This window comes from Rattus rattus, chromosome 7 (genome assembly GCF_011064425.1).
Source record: "Rattus rattus isolate New Zealand chromosome 7, Rrattus_CSIRO_v1, whole genome shotgun sequence".
NCBI classification, from domain to species: domain Eukaryota; kingdom Metazoa; phylum Chordata; class Mammalia; order Rodentia; family Muridae; genus Rattus; species Rattus rattus.
Window position 1 is genome coordinate 66005542 of NC_046160.1, and position 20409 is coordinate 66025950.

The 20409-nt window shown below is 42.2% G+C and overlaps 2 non-coding genes across 2 annotated transcripts; one reads left to right on the forward strand and one right to left on the reverse strand.

Annotated features, from left to right (window-relative positions):
• The first annotated feature begins 18526 nt into the window (after nucleotides 1-18526).
• LOC116906307 lies at nucleotides 18527-18633 on the forward strand. The gene has a single exon (XR_004388595.1). It is a non-coding gene; the product is annotated as a U6 spliceosomal RNA (small nuclear RNA).
• Nucleotides 18634-19244: 611 nt separating this feature from the next.
• LOC116906308 lies at nucleotides 19245-19351 on the reverse strand. Its single transcript, XR_004388596.1, has one exon. It is a non-coding gene; the product is annotated as a U6 spliceosomal RNA (small nuclear RNA).
• Nucleotides 19352-20409: the final 1058 nt, after the last annotated feature.

Here is a 20409-nt window from a genome sequence, read left to right on the forward strand (position 1 = left end):
TCTTCTCTTGCAGTAGATGGTAGTTAGCAGAGACCATCAACTGGTCAATATGCACAGAATAAGAAACTCTGGAGTGCTTAGCCGTAAATGGAACATACCTATTATATCCTTCCCCAACTCAGAGATTTTTAAGGGTGCGTGAGGAGGGGGTTGTAAGAGCCAGAGGCAGTGGGTAATTTCAAGAAAACATTGTTTTCTAGACACATGAATTCAGTGACTGTGACAACATTCACAAGACCTGAATAAGTTCAAGACAGAAGAATACTAACATGGAGATAGGAGGTGGCCATGGAATCCCGCCACTTGCCGAGGAACTACTGACATTTGATATCCGCTAGAGAGGAGGAATCTGTTTTCTTTAATGATGTGTCCCCTGGTAGGTTGTCCACACTCCTAGGTATACCCACGAGACTAGCTGTGTAATGAAGACAGTACTTCATGGAGAATGGGGAAGAAGAAAACTCTAAGCTCGGTGCATAGGGAGGTGAGGGTGGAAAGGGTGGTTTGGAGAGGGGGAGGTAAATATGATTTTAAAAAAACATTGTATGAAATTCTTCAAGAATTAATAAAAAATTTTTAAGTGGAAAGGGAGAATGCTCATAGAAACGGAACACTTGAGTAGCTTGAGTTGACAATATTCACCAACTTAAGTGCAGTAGTAACTAGCCTGACTAGCTAGTCAGGGACCTCAAGAAAACAGACTGGAACATCAGGAGGGCTAGTTGGAAGCATAGACATGAACATATGGGAACGCATATAAGATGTTTTTTATTGTTATTTAGTAATATCCATAGAAAGAATCAACATAAGGCAAATAGGGTATATGATTTAGTTATCACTGTCCAACCTGTCAATCATCCAAGTGGCATGATGAATTTGTGAGCACAGAGGTTACTGAGGTAGAGATGGAAGTGACCTCATTCAGGTTAATAGTATGACTTTCACTTAAAAAGGCTAATATCGGGGTTGGGGATTTAGCTCAGTGGTAGAGCGCTTGCCTAGGAAGCGCAAGGCCCTGGGTTCGGTCCCCAGCCCCGGAAAAAAAGAACCAAAAAAAAAAAAAAGGCTAATATCTATGGAGTCAGACTTATTCACTTACTCTGAATTTCCAATGTTCCATTAAGACCAAATATTTTATATGTGAGCCTAAGGGTTTTTTTTCCCAGAAAATATGATTTCCTATGTACATATTTAGGTAATAAATTAGATCATTAATATTTTCTTTTGCCTTTTACATCAGAATGAGGCACAAGAAGAAGTTCTGAAATGATAGTGCATGGAAACCTAAAGGAAAATACAGCAACCTTTTCTTGATTTATTCTGGGCTTTTGATTTTAGCATTGAATGTTTTGCAACCTAAGAAGCTCTTCAGTCCGTGGAAAATCAGAACAGTGGGTCATTCTAGTGATTCTAGTGGGTAAACATCCAACCAAGAGGAGGGAAGGGTAGTCCTTAGCTATGGAACCTGAGATGAGTTGGGCAAACACTAATGCCCACAGTAAACATAGAGAAATCCTATGTGATACATACTTGGAGAGTGCTGTGACTTGTGTGTTGACCGAGGAGGATATAAATCTCCACGAAGGATTGCTGTGGGGCCGAGATTCAGGAGCGTGGTTCAAGTACCCTCGGAGTATTATTGAAGCTAGGGTAGGCCCCAAAAATAAGATAATAGGGCAAGAAATGAAGAAAATGAAACACCACAGTTTTGTTCCTGGAACTATTCCAATAGCTACACATGGCTCTATTAGAAACTGTAGAAATTTTTGGTCAGAACAACTTTTTAAACTGTCTCAATTCAGAATTACTGCATTCATTGTGTGATTCCACAATTCGTCCATCCTTCAGCAGCAGGCAAAACAACACGCAGGAGAAGCCTAATGACCTGGCCTTAGGTTTACTTCACATTAGCAAGTGCTAAGGCAGCCCCTTCTGAGTATACCCAGAGCTGAGTGTGCCTGTTCAGTGGTGGAAGCTGAACCCCTATCTCGGGCAATAAATTCTGGATACGAACACACTCACAAGAACAGTTCAAAAGCCCATTCTATCAATCACAATGATCTGTTGCAAATCAGAATGAATTCTCGATTTTGTAAGAAACCATAAGGCATGTTCTCTTTAAACCATATGCTTTCTTTCTAATAAGAGCCACACTAAAGGCTTGGCGGGTTTTCATCTTTGTTTTTATCATTTTCTAGCATAATCCATAATCCCTTGCAAAAAGATATTTCAAATCTTTCCACCTAACACTTTTATTTTCATTTTGCCAGTCTAGAATAATTCTAGTCAAACAAGTATATTTATGAGTATCATTATGCAATGGTTTTTTATGGTATGTATAAATCAACACTCTCCTGTATTGGGCAGTAGTCACTCAGAACTTATATTATCCTTGTCATGGGAAAACCATGGATTTCTCTGGAATAACAAGGAGTGATGAGCACTAACTAGTGAAGCAGATCTGGGGAATATCTAGTTAGGGTTTCCATTGCTTTGAACAGACACCATGACATGACCAAGGCAATCTTTTCAGTGGGGGTAGCTTACAGTTTCAGAGATTCAACTCAGGAAGCGCGGCAGAGTCTAGGCAGACATGGAGTTGAGAGTTCCTCCAGTTTTTTAAATTTATTTAATACATATAAGTACACTGTAGGTCTCTTCAGACACACTAGGAGAAGGCAACAGATCCCATTACAGATGGTTGTGAGCCACCATGTGGTTGCTGGGACTTGAACTCAGGACCTCTGGAAGAGCAGTCAAGCGCTTTTTTTTTTTTTTTTTTTTTTTTTTTTTTAAATTAACTTGAATATTTCTTATATACATTTCGAGTGTTATTCCCTTTCCCGGTTTCCGGGCAAACATCCCCTTCCCTCCCCCCCTTCCTTATGGGTGTTCCCCTCCCCACCCCCCCCCCATTGCCGCCTCCCCGACAGTCTAGTTCACTGGGGGTTCAGTCTTAGCAGGACCCAGGGCTTCCCCTTCCACTGGTGCTCTTACTAGGATATTCATTGCTACCTATGAGGTCAGAGTCCAGGGTCAGTCCATGTATAGTCTTTAGGTAGTGGCTTAGTCCCTGGAAGCTCTGGTTGCTTGGCATTGTTGTACATATGGGGTCCAAGCCCTTCAAGCTCTTCCAGTTCTTTCTCTGATTCCTTCAACGGGGTCCTATTCTCAGTTCAGTGGTTTGCTGCTGGCATTCGCCTCTGTATTTGCTGTATTCTGGCTGTGTCTCTCAGGAGCGATCTACATCCGGCTCCTGTCGGTCTGCACTTCTTTGCTTCATCCATCTTGTCTAATTGGGTGGCTGTATATGTATGGGCCACATGTGGGGCAGGCTCTGAATGGGTGTTCCTTCAGTCTCTGTTTTAATCTTTGCCTCTCTCTTCCCTGCCAAGGGTATTCTTGTTCCCCTTTTAAAGAAGGAGTGAAGCATTCACATTTTGATCATCCGTCTTGAGTTTCATTTGTTCTAGGCATCTAGGTAATTCAAGCATTTGGGCTAATAGCCACTTATCAATGAGTGCATACCATGTATGTCTTTCTGTGATTGGGTTAGCGCTCCCAGGATGATATTTTCCAGTTCCCGACCATTTGCCTCACAATTTCATAAAGTCGTTGTTTTTGATAGCTGAGTAATATTCCATTGTGTAGATGTACCACATTTTCTGTATCCATTCCCCTGTTGAAGGGCATCTGGGTTCTTTCTAGCTTCTGGCTATTATAAATAAGGCTGCGATGAACATAGTGGAGCACGTATCTTTTTTATATGTTGGGGCATCTTTTGGGTATATGCCCAAGAGAGGTATAGCTGGATCCTCAGGCAGTTCAATGTCCAATTTTCTGAGGAACCTCCAGACTGATTTCCAGAATGGTTGTACCAGTCTGCAACCGCACCAACAATGGAGGAGTGTTCCTCTTTCTCCGCATCCTCGCCAGCATTTGCTGTCACCTGAGTTTTTGATCTTAGCCATTCTCACTGGTGTGAGGTGAAATCTCAGGGTTGTTTTGATTTGCATTTCCCTGATCAGTCAGTGCTCTTAACCATCAGTTAGTCAATGCTGAGCCATCTCTCCAGCCCAAGTTCCTCCATCTTGATCCGAACGCCAAAGACTGTCTTGCAAGCAGCTCAGAGGAGATCTCAAAGCCCATCCCCACAGTGACACACTTCCTCTAACAAGGCCACACCTCCCAACAGTGCCACTCCCTCGGGGACAAGCATATTCAAACCACCACATTGTTCTGCCCACCACCAATCCCTGTTGTCCCATTGTGAGGACCAAGGCTGCACACAACAGAGAAGTATGGAGGTCGTATTATGGAGAGAGAAGAAATCATGGAGATCCTCTTTGTTTTACCAATGAGGCATCTAATTCCAGAGGTTTGACCATTTAACCAACATGCTCATCAGATTAGCGAGTGTCTCACCTTGAAAATGATTGCATTGCCACCATGAAGCATCATAAATCAGGGTTTGTAGAATGTTGGGAAGTGCATCAGAGGATAAGGACGCTGCCATGTGTCACTTTGGTAAGTATTTTTTTCTTACATAGCATATTCTGAGTCCTTCAAAAGCAGCTTGCAAACTAGACCACTGATAAGCCTTTACTATCTGGGGTGATGTATGAGGTGTACAGTGTAGGCATCCAAGTTATAGAACAACTGAAGGAACTCTCTCACACAAGTTGCATAAAGCAGCAGCCTTCGTCTTTATACGATCAAGACCCAGACTAAGAAGTACTCTTATTGTGACCCAGTCTCGCACATGCCATGCGCACAGTAACACAGCATAGGTAGTTGCTTAAACTACATTTCCCACTAAGTAGGTATAAAACCGATCAGTTCATAAGAGTGTGTATTTGTGTGTCTACAGGAATAGGACATGTGTCTACAGGAATAGGACAGCCACTTGGGATCTGGCCAGTCTGTCTCTCTGCTGATGCCTGCCCTGTCTTCTGTTTTCATGTTCTATACCCAATTAAAAAGCAGGATGTTCTCTTTTATGAGTTGAATTCACTTGACCACATGTCTTCGCCATCAAGGAAAAGGGACAGAGACGGGAACTTAGTTTTTATTATATGACAATGACTTTTTGAGCTAAGCTTACCACATCCATGAGCAATCCTATCTTAGACACCCACATGATGGGATCTTTGTTTCTCTGACTTCAAGTCCCATCTTCTAACACCATCTCTTCCACTTCTGTTATTTGACATGTTGATTGAGGAGAGGTGGCTAGAACCTTGAGTCCTGTGAAAATGCCCATAATATTATGAATTCCTACTGCACTGGGCAAGCAGCAGGTGAACCTACAAGCTGATATTCCCCCCGAGTTCTGATCAAGCTGTATAACTCCAGAGTCAAGTCTGGAATTCTGAGTTTCTGAAGTTGCACAAATAAAATAAACAGTGGAGGTGCTCTCCTAAGACTCCAATATAATTCCGCGATGTGGACAGCTTTCCACCAGGCAGGGGCCAATAGTCCTTTCCCTCACACCTATCCTCAGCTGGTATTTTATGTTCCACCATATCCGTACATGCTCAGTGGGAAACCTGGGACTGATCAGAAAGTAATTCAAACAAATTTCTGAGGTAAGGAAATTTTTGGTGCGGCTGAAAATTTTGAATGATTTTCCACTTTACCTCACACTAGTGACACATTAATCTGCTACAATTGCTAATATTTTCCCCTAAATTGTTCCTTTCATTTTTAAAGTTTCTATGTTTATTGACAAAATTTTTCAGTGCTTTTATTATCCTTTTAATTGTGGCTCTGTGGTACCTTTCTTTACATTCTAAATATTGATATATTTTTTCTTTTTATTTTGTGGAGTGTTGACCACTTTTGTTGATTTTTTTCCTTCTCCCCCTTTGAGACAAAGTTTCCCTCTGTAGCTATACCCTGCACCCTTCTGTGTGGTGGTGCTGAGATTTCAGGATATCATTGTCATGCCCACCTGTTTCTCCTTTGCAGTTGTGAGTTTTCTGCTGTGTCAGGAGGCAGATTTAGTTCCAAGCTTCTCTGAAGACTGAGGCAGGAGCATTGTTTTTGAACCCTGTTCAAGGCTAGCCAGGAAAACAATGAGAAATTGTCTTAAAACAAAAAAGCAAGAGGAAAAAATAAACACCAAGCAATGCCTCTCTTTGACGTGTTACGGTATTCCATAAAATATGACTGTTTTAAATCATTTTGAAATGATTAGTTTTTATGTCTTGTAAGAAATGTTCTACTATATTTTGGGCACAGAAAAGCCCTTATTTTTGTATGTTTACTAATTTAGTTAGTTTTAGAGATCATAGTCTCTGGCATCACTCCTCTGAAATGTGCTGAAATATTGTTCATAGAGAATTCGTGTATTGCTCGGTGTATTGCCCCTGGAAACTGGAAGGAAAGTAAGGTTTCTGATTCCTGGGCTCTGTGTCCAGTAACTCATTCCACTACTATTAGTATGTAATCTGTGACACTTTTATTGATTTAAGATTTAAGTTGACATGACACCATTTCATTGTCTTTTACTTACGTGTGCCAAGTTGGCTATCAGTCTAATCGTGGTTCTTTTGTAGATAATCTGTCCCTTCATCTGACCTTAATCTTACTTTCATCTTTGATATACTGTTATTGCAGTGCCACAAATCTAAGCTTGTATTTCTTTTCATTTATATTGCCTTGAATTTTAAAGTTAACTAGAGATTGTTCTTGGTTATTATGTCCTTAAATATGGTCCATCCTGTTAGCCTTGCCTGTTGTTATGAACAGAATTGTGTCCCACCAACATTCAGGTGTTAAAGCCCTAATCCCAGTGCAACTGTATTTGGCGATGCAGACCTTTGGTAGTTAATTAAGGGCAAATGAGGACATATGGAAGGGCATCGTTCAGTACGTCTAGTGTCCTCACAGGAGACCAGAGTACTGTCTCTTCACCTACCACCCTCCACATGACAGAGGAAAGGCTGTTTGGAGACACAGACAGAAGACAGTTGTCTACAAGCTGGAAGAAGACGAACTAGTCTCGGGCAGAACCCTAATCTTGGCCATCTAATTTGCAGAACAAAGAAAAAATAAATTTGTCAAAAGACACAAGTCTTTGGTGTTTTGTTGTGATAGTCTTAGCAGAGTAACATATTTACATTTGGGAAAAGTGCATTGTGGACGTTTTCACTTGTTCTGCCTTGCCTCCATCCAGATTTTAAATAACATCATGCTATAATATGTGTTTTCCATTATTTTATTTTCCATTTTAGAAATTCTTTTTTTATGAGTAATCTGACATTCAGTTTGGTCTTTGACTTTTTAATCCTAGTTACACTTTTTGTTTCTATATTAGCTCTGATTCTATTTTTCTGATCATTGTTTTTTAGTGTCCCCTTCACTCCTTGAGCATGTCCTTGTTGCTGTTTTTGGTTTTTCCTTGACTTTTAAGCATCATGTTGAGTTCTTGCTCAGCTCCAAGAACTGGACCTAGCTGGGGCGGCACGGGAATGAAGAAAAGACAGAAGAGTTGAGGTCAGGTGGACCAGGCTCTCTGATGAAGAAACTTCAGCAGCACCCTGGAAGGTCTGTGTACTTGCTACACACAGTTGAACAGGAAGTTGGGGTTGTTACATACAGGGGAACAGACCGTTTATGGTATAGAAGCTGGATCATGGAGGCAGGCTCAGCTAACCTTGATAGAAGTAGTCTCTGTAGGAGAGAAGTCTCCAGGCTGCAAATATCCAGAGGAGAGAATGCTATGGTGGGCATTTTCTGTACACACCATCTTGTGAGAAAAATTTCCCAACTTTATTCTAAGTAAGACTGAGATCAGCATGCTACTGTATGGCAGGAGTTTCCCCTAAGTGCATCCTCCAATTAGAAGAGTGCCTTTAGAACCCCAGCTTACGGTCACATATTATATCACTTGGCTCTCCCAATTCAGGTTTTCCCTCCTAACTCATATGCTCTCAGTTAAAACCAACAGGTCTAGACTTCCAAAGACGGTCTCATGCTACTATCATGCCTAGTGTGCATTAGCTCTGTGGAGGTGATTTTCTTGTCATTTATCAGCTGTTTCTTTACAGAGATTTTAGAATAATGCTGTCTGTCTCTCTGTCTGTCTGTCTGTCTCCGTCTCTCTGTCTCTCTGTCTCTGTCTCTCTGTCTCTCTGTCTCTCTGTCTCTCTCTGTCTCTCTCTGTCTCTGTCTCTCTCTCTCTCTCTCTCTCTCTCTTTCTCTGATAGAATTTCTTGGGGCATCTTATTCTCATATTACTAAAAACAAAATTGAGACTTCTGCTTCCGAGATGCCCAATTTATTCACCACAAATTTAGGTCTGTGTATTCATAGTTCATCTCCAGGCACAGAGCCTTGTTTAACTAGGAATATGATGGGCTGAGTCTATAATTAATTCCTTTTTTCAAATACATAATTTTATTTCAGTGTTAACTTCATTCTAGGTAATATGCTAGAATTTGTTTTGTTTTGTTTTTTAAAAAGAAGACCAGGTCCTCAAGGTCCTCAAGTTTTAAGAGGCAGCACATTGCAGAGATGGTTTCAGCTCAGTCTTACGGAGCTGTGAAAGGGTTTGTTCGGGGTTATATGAAAGGTCAGAGAAGAGCCTCTGATCCAAAGTCCTGTGGAGAAGCAGCGTTCTGAAGGCTGGCGCACAAAAAGCTGTCATCAGTAAAATGTTTAACAAAACTCTATTTGGTCAGTTGGTTGGCATTGTTAGTTTTAAGAGCGAACCCATGTGTTCCTGTCTGCAGAAGCTTCTAATCTTATCCATGGCCTATGGTCACCAAAGCTATTCTTCCTTATCTGACTGTCTGAAAATCCAAGCTAGCAGATGATAGCCACAGGTCTCTGCAAGAGAAAGACAGGTGGGCCCAACACACTTCTACACTTAACTCAACAAAGAGCCTAAAGCAGATGTCCCCAGGAGTTGAGTGGACAGAAACGCGTATGTGACTGAAGGAGAGAGGACACTTAATCCAAGGAGCAGACTCTGTTCCTTGGTAGGGCAGCTGGATGCCAGTTTGTATGTTGATAATTAAAATATTTCCTTGCTGCTGCCTTTGGCTTCTTTACACAGATAACCCATACCCATATTAATTATTTTCTAGAGCATCAGTATGGTAATTCTCACAGTTTTTTTTAACTTATTTCAATGAATATTCACATTTATCATAAATACATGACAAAGAGAGTAAGGTTGGTAGGAAAAGGTAAGTCAGAAGTAATTGTTTTGATGTGTCTGCTTAAATTTGCTTATAAAGCTTTTTTAATACACTCTATTTTTTTTCATTTCAACATAGTATTTATTGAGTGCCTACTGTATGTGAAGTATTTATTGAGTGCCTACTGTATGTGAAGTATTGTGAGGATTTTCAGGGAACCAAGGGACAAACAGTGTTCAGCTTCTAACCTCAGACTTCCAGCCAGGAAAACGAGTAGCGAGGTTACTGAAAATGGGAATGAAGTATAGAGTAAAATATGAAATGTTTATGTAGATGAAAAAGGCTCCAAGACGAGATGTTTATTACAAAATATATTGCTGTTATTTTTTTTAAAACGAATCATTTACTCAAGTACAGCGTGTGTGAAAGTACACATGTGAGATGTGGTGTCTTTATTGAGAAACGAATGTGCCTGTGTGAACAGCACCCAGGCGTCAGCACTGAGTGTGTCCACAGTCTCTCTGTCTTGAAAATTTTCATCTTTCTTCTTTGAAGATGATGACCATCCTGAGTAAAACCTTTCCCTTTTTTTAAGAATTCACAAAAGTAAAACAGACTACTCAACAAAATAAATATATCCGTTTGGCCTCTTTCGATTGGTATTTTGTTTTCGTGATTCTGATGTGTTGCAGCATTTCATTGTGAAGACACAGATATCTAGACCAGACAGTGTGTGTTTGTTACACTCTAACAGATCCTGACAGGTTTTGTGATTGTACAAACTCAATTGGAATTAGATGAAAGACACATTCGTGTACACCTGTCCAACAAAACAAGGATTTCTTTTAGAAGCAAGACAGTCGTGACTTTGTGGCCACACATTGTAGTGTGTGCTTACGGGTACACCTGGACGGGGCAGAGTACTAAACACCTGGGCTACAGTGTGCAGCCGACTGTACCTGTACTACAAATCTACCCTGCACGCTCTGTTTCTGAACGCCATAGGTAAGCCGTATACATGATGCTAAGTACCTGTGCGTGTGTATATCTTACCTGTGGAGGGTGCTTTCCATTAACGGACTTTGTAGGATTCTGAGTTTTTCTAGCCAGGTCACTGAGCAGGTGAGGATGGATGTGAAGGTTGAAGACATTATCACTGTGTACTAATGTCAACTTTATCATCTAGGCTACACCACATTTAATCATATTTTTCCCTCAACAGTAAAGCAAGTTTTGCTTTTTTAATTAAAAAATATTTTAAAAATATTTAAATTACTTGTGTGTATGGGTGGGTCTGTGTACACAAGTGCAGGCACCTGGGGTTGCCAGGAGAGGCTGTTGGATCCCCAACTCAGGTCCTCTGCAAGGACAGGACACTCTCAACTGCTCAGCCATTGCTCTAAGCTCCTTTTTATAACTTTTGTTTTTACTTTTAGATTTATTGTACTTTTAAAAACTTTGGACTCTTTTGGAAGATGCTTGGCTTAGAATATGTGCGTCGGTGGAACTGTCCTCTGTGGGTGCTGGGGCACACAGGTTTGTACTGTGTGTACATAAACACACAGAGCTGCATATTAATACACATAAATAAATAGTGCGTCCCAAAGCATACGCATCCGGTATTGGGTACAGAATATTTTTTGTTGACTATGTCATGACTCTTTAGACATTTTTTCTGTTCTAATTTTAAAAATCCTATTTTAAAAAAAAAGACACAAACACACAAATTTGCCTAGGCTTATATAAGATTGGAATAATCTGTATCACTGGCTTCCACCTTCACATCTTGTCTGATTAGAAGGTTCAGGCAGAAAAAAAAAAAAAAAGTTATGTCTAGAAGGTTCAGGCAGTAACACAGATGGAGCTGTCATTTCCTGGAGAACAAGATCTTCTTTCTGCAACAGTCCCTGAAGGAAGCTCCTGGGGCATTCTGTGAGTAGGTGCCACTCGGATATGTGTCTTTTGTGGGGTTTCCAGGTTTTCCAATTTCTTTTTATTTTAGGTTTGTTTCTAAGTAGGCAGTGTACGTGAGTGTTCTATTAATGACAATGTTTTAGGATTGGCTCCATATTTTCTACATTTTTACAAATTTATATTTTCATTTGTATGTGTGTTTGTGTGTGTGTGTGTGTGTGTGTGTGTGTGTGTGTGTGTGGTGTGTTGTTCATGTATAAGCATGCGGAGGTCTGATGGCAACTCGTGGGAGTTAGTCCTTTCCTTCCCCCAGTGTGGGGTTTAAACTCAGGTGGGCAGGCTTGGCAGCACTTAGGACTGGTAGCAAGCTTCTGTCCCCACTGGGCCATCCTTGCCAGCCCCAGTTTCACTTTTGAAAGGGTTCATTGAAGTTTGCTAAAGCTTCTTCTAACCCTGTCAACTGTGAATCATCTTAGGGTTACTTTTAATTTTCCCCTTTCCCCCTTTTCTTGGCTTCTCTTCAACTATCTGTTCCTGGTCCAGGCAGATTATAATCTTATAGGACCCTTGCTGTGCGTGGGGACTCTCTTGGAAGTGTTATGTGGCATGTGACTGGATAGCACAGGGAGACAGCCATGCTAGGGACCTGCCACTGCAGATCATGGGTGTGCTGGTGATGAGAGGAAGAAAGGCTTGCTGCTTGAGATAGGATGAACATGCAGAACATAAGCTAAACAGGACAGAAATAAGCCTCTGACGAATGGTGAAAACAGCCCAGTCAACCCTCAGAAGATTGCCTGTCTGAAGTAGAAAGGCTACTGATTTAGTCAAATGGTCTAGAAAGACAACTTTAAAATTAAAAAAAGTGTCCACCCCATCAAGAAGGAGATCACTGGGTAATTGGGGATGGCTTTGTTTATTAAAATACTGAGTGCTTGGTGGGAAACAGACGTGAGTAAGCTACCACCTTCATCATGACAGAGGTCAAGGTCTAGTGGGTGGAAAAGATAAGACACACCCAGGTAACTAGTTATACAAAGCGCTTTGTGGTAAGAACCATACAGGAAGAAGAGAAAATGAAACAGCAGGATTTTTGAGGATCTTTTGTGAGCCAGCCACACCGGAGTGTGCCATTTTACCTTTTAATCTTATGATAACAGAAGGAGGTTTATTCTTAAGGCACAGAGAACAAGTACAAAGGACTCTAGATAGCACCATTTAACGACAGAGCGAAGACTCAAATTCTGATATGTCCAGCTTGTGTTTCTAGCAACCCTACAGATTAAGAATCATGTAATCTACAGAAAAGATGGTTTTGTTTGTCTTGGTAGTACTGAGGACTGAAAACAAGGCCTCCCGCATCCTAGGCAGGCTTTTGGACCCTGATCTCCAGCCCAGGAGATACTTAACTAATCTTGTCTTTTAGAATATGGAACAGAGAGTCCTCTTCCTCCTCCTCTTCTGCCTGTATAACTTACCCTGTCCACTTTTTTAAAATTAACTATTAGTGTTTATATAACAATCTTTTGACCTCCAGCTTCTGCTCTGTCCAAGTATCAAGAATGCAGAGGCTGCTGCCTTCCGTTCTTTCCTCGCCTTCATTTACATTCACCTTTCTCGGTTTCTCAAGAGTTACCACCACCGCTCTCACCGTTCCCTTGAGGCAAATGAACGCAAGTACAGCTTTTCATCTGCACAGGTTTCTCTCCCCCGTGGATTGCTTGGTGGAGAGGAGATGTTAAATGATGAACCCAGAAAGGTTAACTCGAGTTTCCTGGTTTAAATTCCATTCTTACAATGAGTAAGCCATTTGGCAGATCGTGTTTGTCCTCTGCAGGTCTCGGCTTCCTAATAGGCAATGACTAATGGTAATTAGTGCACTAGCTGTCCTTCCCGAGTTTTCTGAGGGAAAGCAGTATTTTTCAGGATAGTACAAAGCTCACAGTAGAAGCTGTAAGTACAGGGGTAATCTCACCTGTTTACGTGTGCATAGTGGCTAGCTTTGAATGAAAACGAAACTGAGTTTGAACAAGAGTTGTGATCCTAACTGAGATCACTACCACTCTCAGGCTTTTCGCTGGTGTCAAACAAAGCTAGAACTTGAAGGAGCTGAATCCTCTGTCTCTTTATGGATACGAACCAAAATAGGCAAAGAGATTAAAAGCAGCAATCCTGTCATAACAGTATATGATAAATGCTCAACAATTGTGATTGTGGGATCAACTGGATGACAGAAACCATTCTGGTGTCCTAAGAGCTCACCAGAGTTTTAGAGCACGAACATTTCTAACCTGTACTATGCCTGATGTGACAAATGGGATTGGTATGTTGTCTTAATTTTACAGGGACCTTTGAGCTTGGAGATATAGAAATTCCTGAGTTCTTGACTAGGTAACTCCTTAGATGTTTAAGCTGCGAGGAGAACTGGGAGCTCCAGTCAAGGGGAAGTGGCTCTTCGCCATGCCAGGTGCTTCTCTTTAAACACACACCCCTGCACTTATAATTGTTGTTTAATGAGCTGACGAACTGTCCGTCTGTCCTCTCCAAGAAACTGTGTGAGGGAATAGTGTGCACAAGTGAAACGTGGCTTCGTGTTTTCATGTTTCAAAAGGGATTTTCACTGTACAATGGGGCTAAAAGAGGTTGATTTTGTCATCACGAGGGAGCTGAGCAGAGGATAATTTGACATGCAAACACATTTGACTTACACATGTGGTCTCAGCAATGAGTAAAACATGGTCTCATATTTCATTCTCTAAATGTTTTACCCTCACTGTATTAACGGTTAACTGAAGTTACCCACTGTTCATCTGCATACTTTCTCATTATTTTTATCTCTTGTACACAGGAGAACTCCATGAAGCAAGAGGTTGAGGGACTGGATCATTGCTCTACACTGGGGCCAGAACATTGAGAACTTTGTAACTAAAATAGTATCACTTGGAAAGTATTCAGTTAACAGCATCACAATGTTACATAGTTTTCAACTCAACTTGACTGAAACTGCCCCAGTCATGATGTCTACCAGATGTGAGGAATCAATACATATGTAGCAAAAGGATACAGATAAAGTTCCAGAAACCAGGGTTTTACTGTTTAGCGCAATGAACCCCTTGGTCATAGACATCGGCAATCCCAATAGTTTTCTTTATTTAAGCTTAGTATTGCTGCAGTGTAAGTGGCAATTTTTCTTTTTAGATTTAGATTTCAAGTATGTGGCTGAAATGCTCTGAAAGATGAATACACTACGTGCTGACTGACATGAAGGACTTTACATCATTTCAGAAAGTTCTCTTCCCTAGAATACCTTGTAGTCTAGATACCATTTCTCCCTTTAACCATTGGTATTTCAACTTCTATTCCAATTATGTTAGTTTTGCTTCTGCATAGACTTTAGCACAACTAGCTTAAACATTTATTATTATTATTAATTATTTTATGTATTTACATCTCAAATGTTGCCCCCATCACCCCCACCGCAGAGTTCTTTACTCCCCTACCCCCTCCCTCCCTTTGCCTATAAAGAGTGCCCCCTCACCCCACCCCCGTATCTCTCCTTCCTAGGGCATCAAGTTGTATAGGATTAGGCTCATCCTCTCCCACTGAGGCCAGACAAGGCAGTCCTTGGCTACATATGTGCTAGGGGCCTCAGACCAGCCAGTGTATGCTCTTTGGTTGGTGGCTTAGTGTTGGGAGTGATGCCCTTGAACCCTCCATTATTGATGTTAATATTATGGTTAGAGTTACATATGACTGGGTTCATGGAAAATCCCCAGCCAGCTGCAGAAGACTAATATAAATCTGGTGGTCAGGATGAATAATGATATGATAAAGCTGTGACCTCACTGAGAAATACATCTGATGTCAAGATGCCCAATGTGATGACCTGTAACCTTTCTGAAAAACCAACATCCTGCTCACTAATAGATATGACAAACCTGTGACCTTTCTGACAGCTCCGAATACTGTGTCCTTGGCCTATGGACATGTTTCACACTTTCCCCTCTCCCTCTGTTACCCCTTTTATGGTATAAATTCAGCCTTGGGGAAAAATAAAATTGTTGCCTTGATCAGACTCTTGTCTTGGCGTCCTTCTTCGCGTCTCTTGTCCCCCATTCTCTTCCAGGTACCCTCTGCACCCTTGCTGACAGCTTAGTCTTTGAGAGCTCCCAGGGTTCCACATTAGTTGACACTTGTTTTTCCTATAGGGTTGCCATCCCCTTCAGTTCCTTCAATCCTTCCACTAACTCTTCCACCATAGGGGTCCCCGACCTCAGTCTACTGTTTGACTGTGAGTATCTGCATCTGTCTCAGTCAGCTGCTGGTAGAGCCTCTCAGAGGACAGCCATGCTATACTCCTCTCTGCAAGCACAACATAGCATCAGTAATAGTGTCAGTGTTAGGATCCATCATGGGATGGATCCTAAGTTGGGCTGGTCACTGGTCGGCCTTTCCTTCAGTCTCTGCTCCATTATGTCCCTGCATTTCTTTTAGACAATTTTAGAACAATTCTGGGTTGAAAAATCTTGAAGGTGGGTTGTTGAACCCATAATTCCACGGGGGCCCTGACTAATTATTGGAGGTTGTCTTCAGGGTACATCTCCCCACTGTTGGGCATTTGGCTAAGGTCATCCCCGCTGAGTCCTGGGAGCCTTAAACCTTTCTTAATTGCATGTATGTATGTATGTATGTATGTATGTATGTATGTATGTATGTATGTATGTATGTGGGATTTGGGGAATGCATGTACCTTGTGAGAAAGTCAGAAATTGGTCCTCCCACCTTGTAGGTCCCAGAGAGAGTTCAGGTTGTCAGGTCAGTGGCAAGTAAGCACCTTTACTCGCTGAGTCATCTCACTGGCACTGTGCAAAGACTTTCGTAAACAGACTCATGACGCAAACCTCTCCCAATTGCCTCCCTGTGTGCAGCACACCCGTGAAGTACATTCATTCTGTGCACATCAGCAGTGTGCTTCTTCCGATGGAAGGATAGCATTCCATTGGATCAGGATGTCACAATCCCACTTTCCCCAGGCGTACAAGTCTGTGCACTTAAGTCTTAATCTCTCCTGTATGTATAAACTGGTGAGCCCCAAAGTGCTTCCCTCTGTAAGACTTCCCAGTTTTGTTTTTTGGTGTGTGTGTGTGTGTGTGTGTGTGTGTGTGTGTGTGTGTTTTATTGCTGTGATAAAATACTCTGGCAAACGTAATTTCAAGAGTCATTTACGTTTACAGTTCAAGGTACAGTTGATCATAGAAGGAAGTCTGGGCGGCAGGACCTTGAAGTAGCTGGTCACATGACATCCACCATGAGGGGAGAGGGTGAGGTCTGGCTCGCTAGTGCTCCATTCACTTTTCTCTATTTGCCCAGAGAATGCTTGCACCCACAATTAAAATGGGTCTCACATCAATATATATCACAACTAATATCAAGATAATTCCCCACAGGACTATCAGACGCCCACCTTCCAGTGACTCCTGACTATGCCAAGGTGATAATTAGCACGACTCTTTTCACAGGAAAAGCTAAACGGTTTTTAAAAAATGTACCACTCCCCCTTTCTCCCCCACTGACAGTGTCGCCTAGGAGCTCCCGCTACGCTGCAGGGTTGCCTGAGTTTGTTTAGCCTTAGTTTTGCCATTTTAGTACTGTGAAATGGTATTCAGTGGACAGTAGCAAGTTTCTGATGATTAACGGTGTTGAATTTGTTTCCATTTGCGTGTGAGGCATTTATAATACCTTTTTTCATCTTCACCTTTTCTTTTATTCTGATTTTCATTTGTTATATTTTTGTGAGGTGTTAGTCTAAACCCTTTCCCCATTCTCTGACATATTTTTAATGTTGAAATTTAAAAGCATCTCTCTACTTGTTATTTAACATATTTTAGATTTATTTTATTTTACACATATGAGTGTTTTGCCTGCATGTCTGTGTTCTGCAATGTGCCAGGTGCCTTCAGAAATCAGTAGAGGAGGTCAATTCCCTGGAACTGGGGTTTCAGATAACCATCTGTGAGCTGTCTTGTGATTGCTGTGAATGAGCCTGGGTCCTCTGGAAAAGCAACCAGTGCTCTTAACTGCTGAGCCTTTTTTCCCCAGCCCCATCTTGATTTATTCTTGATACATTTCTGGTGATGAATTCTGATTATTTCCTTCAGTTTTTGGCTTGTAGTACAGTTTGACTCTGTGTTGAACATGGATTTATGGTATGATAAAGACCAGTTTGACAAGTTTTTCAGAGTATCTACTTTCTGTATTCTATCTTAGAACTCTTTGTTCACCCCAAGATTGCAAAAAAAGTTTCCTATGTTTTCTTCTATAATATCTATCTCAAGTTAATTTTTCACTTCGCTCTGAGAAATACTGAAACCACACCAAACTAGCAGAGTTTCTGACCTTCGTCCCTCATTTTACAGCCCACAGAGCTATGACTTGAACAGTAAAGGCTTTGCTGTCATTTAAAATCACAACAAATATTTCCTCCAAGTAGGCAGGTTTTACACATTTGTACTGTAACAGGGCTAACTCGCCATTTGATATGCAGGAAAAGAAAAGGAAGTACAAGAGTGACTCTGCTGTCTACTCCAAAGTGAGCGGTGTAAATCCTCAAATTCCCCTCTCTGGCCAAGGAGGAGGGCTTCCGCCCTTCCATCTGTGTTCCGGATGTTTGGTTACCAGGCAACGCGCTAGCGCCTGCCAGACACCTGTGAAGGGGTGCGGCCCCTGGTCCCAGAGCCTGGTCCTGCACCTAACGGCGCCTGCGCAAAATGTGCACGGGATGGCGCTACCTGCGACTGGCCACCGAAGGGCGTGGCCGCCCGGTCTAACTCCTCGGGTCCCGGCCCCGCCAGCGCCTGCTGGGAATAGACTGCACCCCACGCTCTGGAGGTGCTCACCGAGCTTTGGCTACGCACCTAGAGTACGGGGCCGATAGTTCTGGGACCGAGCGGGTCTGTGCTGGGGAGGGATCACCCGGCGGGTTGGGCACACTTCTACAGGCACTGCGCTCCTACGGCGCAGTGGAATAGGTAACAAGTTCCATATTTTAGTGTGTGTGGGAGGGAGTAGTAGGTGATGGATTCGGGGCCCTGGTGACTTAGCTACCACACATTTCCCAAGCTCCCACACAGATGTCGGAGAAAGGAGAGCCTCTCAGCGCGCCGGGATAGCGGACTGCTTAGAGAGAACTCTGCTTCCCAGGCCTCTAGAGAAGGGCTTTTACCCGACGTGCACCGGGCGCTTATTTGCATATATCAGAGGCAAGCCACAGGGACCCACACTGCCAGAGCGATCCCCGCTCAGCAGCGGGGTTCACAAACCTAGATATACAATTACTATGAGAAAACGTATTTCTTGTTCTCGGGTGCACGGGAAGCTCGGGAACATCTGCATGGAAACCACCCTAAGTTAAAAAGTTAAGCAGTTTTTGGCCCTTATATAATCCGCAGCTAGAAGTCGCAATCGTGCTCGCTTCGGCAGCACATATACTAAAATTGGAACGATACAGAGAAGATTAGCATGGCCCCTGCGCAAGGATGACACGCAAATTCGTGAAGCGTTCCATATTTTGGTGCAGCTTTGCTCATTTTACAAACAGGTTTCTTGACAAAATTCCGACCAGCATCAACATTTGACTTCTCCCGCGCAGCCAGCAGCATCTCTAAGTTGACACAGCACGTCACTGTTAGATGCCTACCCTAATTTATTATTGTATTTGGCCCCTAGTGCTTGTTTCCATCAACTAAAATCTGCTGTTATCAGATTTGTGTAATGCAGCATGGGCCAGTGTGTTTTCGAGGCGACATGCAAAGAGGCGCCTTGTGAGACAGATCCTAACGGCAGGCTGTGTTTTAGCTGTTACACACACTTGGGTCTACAAGCCGAGAGAGAATGAACTAGCGACACTCCCGTTGCTTCCCTATGAGGGCTCATCAATTCATCAATGTAAATTCAATAAATAAATAAATAAATAAATAAAAGAACCATCAATCAATTCATAAACCAGGAGACTGCTAGGTGAAAAATATCATAATTCCCGGGGTGCTTCGGGTTTAGTATTGTGCAACTCCAACTCCATCTTATAAAGATGTATACAATATCGCCAGCATTAAAAACCAGAGTCTCAACATTGGGAGTAAACCAACGTACTTTATTTAATACTACAAATAGAAGTCGAAATTGCAAAATATGGAACGCTTCACGAATTTGCGTGTCATCCTTGCGCAGGGGCCATGCTAATCTTCTCTGTATCGTTCCAATTTTAGTATATGTGCTGCCGAAGCGAGCACAGTAGTAAGTCCTAGGCGCTAACTATATAAGGGCCAAATTTTGGAGAATATTTAACTTAGGGTGATTTCATGTTCGCGTTCTAATTTTTCATACATTCAGGAACTACAGAAAGGGTTTTACACGGGAATCGGCTCATAAATCCCGCTACTGAGTGGGGATCGCGCAGCACCGTGGGTCCCTGTGGTTTACCTCTGGGGATATGCAAATGAGCCCGGTGTATGTCGGGTAAGATTCCTCCTCCAGAGGCCTAGGGATGGGAGTGAGTTCTGGGCTCTCTTCCCGCACGGCATGCCGGGACTGCGGGCTGTGGAGCCTCCCTACATCTGTGAGCCGGTAGCCTTCACACTGCTCTAGAGTAGGTGGTTTCGCCACTAAAAGTTCCAGGATAAGCACGTTGGAAACAGAAACTAGGGAACAAACAAACGAAAGTCCCCAATTACCCCACCATTAGTAAATATTACTTTTTATATCGCCTAATACTCAGCTCGCTCTCAAATTTACCTGATTTCAAAGATGCCATCTTAGAAATTGTCATAAAGGGCTAACTTAATCTCATATCACATTTGATGGCGATATGCTTTGGTTTCTATTCTCCAACGATCATTATTCGTTTCTCTTCAGGCTGTTGATTTCCTGAAGAAATAAGATACCTTGTTCAGGTATGTCTTAGATATTGTGTTGTTACAGATTTGGTCCTTTGTGTTGATTCATTTCCTTATTTGCCCTGTTTCTTGGAAATGTGCAGTTACACAGAGGCTGAGATTTTTGACCTAAAAAATTTGTATGCAATAATGACGGCAGGGCATGTACTTGATATTGTACCTCATCAGGAGAATGCAGTATTGACATATGAAGTCTAATGGGGTCAGCACCCTGACGCCTCCATTATAAAGCTTTTACAAATCTTCCACCCAATGGTTTTAGACAACACTAATGAACATCGTTCTGGTATTTAACCCTTGGTTCATGAGTTAGTAAGGGTAGTCTCTGGTGGCCAACTTCTGTGCTTCTTGCTAGAGAATTAAGAGAAAGAAGGCAAAGACACAAAGAAAGGAGC